Consider the following 2,456-nt stretch of genomic DNA (forward strand, 5'->3'; position numbering starts at 1 on the left):
TGCGTGAATATGCGTGGGTTGGTGACACGGAGGAGGGTGAAACGGAGGATGATGCGCGAGGAGGAGAAGAGCGGAGGGAGGAGTGGTTTCTCGCGTTGGTCGAAGATCGTCGTCGAAACTTGGAGATCGAAGAGGGTGAACAGGTAGAGGGTATTGGAGGGGGTGGGTTTCGCGTGGACAAGTGGGGTGATGAGGGAGGAGGGACTTCTCGAGGGTACGTAATTACGGTGGATTATCGTGAAAGTGTGCGCAAAGGGGGCACCTGGCCCGGGGGGCGTGCCACCCTACAGGGGAACCCTCCCAGGGGGATTGGCAGAAAGAGGGGCGACGACGCGCGGTACATCTACATTTCCTACACGCTGCTGGCCGAGCTGCATCTCTTCGAACAGGTAAATTTGCTTCAGCTTTTCTTCGAGTCCGTAAATTGCGATTCAAGTAGGAAAGAAGAGGAAGCGTGTGAAGAGGAGCGAAGAAAGAAATAAAAGTTTTTTTTTTTGACTATATCGTTGTATATATTGGATTGGTAATATTGGATTGGTCTGGAAATTAATTAGATTATGGTAAATTAAGAGGTTTCGTATAAGGCAAAATAACTTTATTGTGTACGATATTTACACAAGTTATTGGTCCTTTTTATCGAGTTTAATTTTAGTACGATTAATTTCTGGATGATCTAATATATTCTGCAAAATAAATAAATTGTAATAATAAATTATCAGATATTAAAAAGACAAACCCTAACATTTTAAGAGCTTAGCCAAAGGAAGCGTATATGCGTGAAATGAACATAGATTTAATCTCTCTTTACTTACCTTAAAAAATTACCTTAAAAAATTCTTCGAACAAACTCGCGATATTCGTAAATAATAAAAATCGATTTTTACTTTCGAAAGGTGATCGATTGTAGGATGTATATCGTAACGTGTTTTTGTTTTCTTTTTTTTTTCTTGAGTATTATAAATTTCTTTAACGCTCAATCGTATTCCAATATTTATATTTAACGATGAAATTTTTAATCGACGAAACACCGTCGTTATTTTTCGTTCGCGATGAATATCTTTTGCGTCGAATGAAATAGTTTTCGGACAATATATACAATAACAGTCGTGCGGAATCTGTTCGCGTTTTTTCTCGTTATTATTATTTTCGTTCCGTTCAGATTATCGATATCGAAATTCATATTTAAATCAGCAATAATCCGGACAATTAAGGGAGAGAAAAAAATTTTCCTTGCAAATAAACGTTTGTTTACAATCTCCCGGGAGGAAAAAATGATCCCTTCAGCGGATTTCCGGCGAGAGGAAGGGAGGGGGGAGCCGCGGATTTCAGTGATTTTTCGCAAAACCGCGCCCATCCTATCCGGTGATTAAATGGGGGAAAAAGTATGAATCATGGGGAGGGAAAAAAAATTGAAAAACAAAAATTCGAATGGAGCGATGAACAATTCGATGGAGGGGAGGGAGGGGTGTAACCGCTATTAATTCCGTCGGGCGTATAAAATACAATCGATTTCCGCCTCGAAATCTTCGATCTCGACTAATCAGACCAAAAAACTTGCCACTGGGGAACGGATAAAATTGAAAAATGAAAGCTTCCGCGAAAATTCTGCACGGTCAAACGGATGATCTTGTTTCCTGGAAAATATATATATATATAATCTTCGCTTGCAAATTGCAATACAATTTTCGTGAAGTGAAATATCAAAATTGTGATGCGAGGCGCGACAAAATTAGAGATAAATAAATTCATTGATTTTATATCCGTTCGAATAATAGATTATAGATACGTAAAAGTTCGCATTCGAATCGATGGGAATGTAATCTCTGTTTTATCAATTATAACAATAAATCAAATTAATACCAGTAATATTAACTCGCGTATCTAGCCTCGATAGCTGTTTAAGTTTTGTGCAAATATTACAAAATTGTTGTGTAATCTATCTTCAAGAGAAGATTTTTTTCGTTTCCTCGTGTTAAATAAATTTATCGTTCCAAATTTATCGTTCCCTCTCGAGTGATAAGACAAAGATTTATATCGTTAGTTAAAATTTCTTTTTCGAATTCATAAGTACAATTGGTCCTAAAAATATTCGATCGTCTGGATATTTTACAATTTCATAATATATTTTATCACACGTTGTATATTTTTTCTTAAACAATTAACCTATCCTTATTAAAGTTATTTTCAACGTAAAATTTTTCATACTTTCGAAATCAACTGTTACATATATATCAATTTCATTTCGAAATTTCAACTAAAAATTATTCATTAGCATTTCTAATAAACGAACAACAAAAAGAGATTCGATAAACGAATTAATTCATCGAAGCAAGAAACGACATATAGACAACTCCCTTATTTCCCCTCGTCCTTACAACGAAGAATAAATAATCCTTCCCAAAGAAAGAGATCCAGATAAACGATCGACAACATTTTTTTTTTTTTTTTTTTTTAAA

General features: G+C 36.0%; 1 protein-coding gene across 10 annotated transcripts in view; it reads left to right on the forward strand.

Moving 5' to 3' along the window:
- Positions 1-2,456, forward strand: part of LOC102681371 (dystrophin, isoforms A/C/F/G/H-like) — a 428,634-nt gene that overhangs the window by 321,308 nt on the left and 104,870 nt on the right. The gene's annotated exons all lie outside the window — the stretch shown is intronic.

The sequence above is a fragment of the Apis dorsata genome, unplaced genomic scaffold (assembly GCF_000469605.1).
Source record: "Apis dorsata unplaced genomic scaffold, Apis dorsata 1.3 scaffold_222, whole genome shotgun sequence".
NCBI classification, from domain to species: domain Eukaryota; kingdom Metazoa; phylum Arthropoda; class Insecta; order Hymenoptera; family Apidae; genus Apis; species Apis dorsata.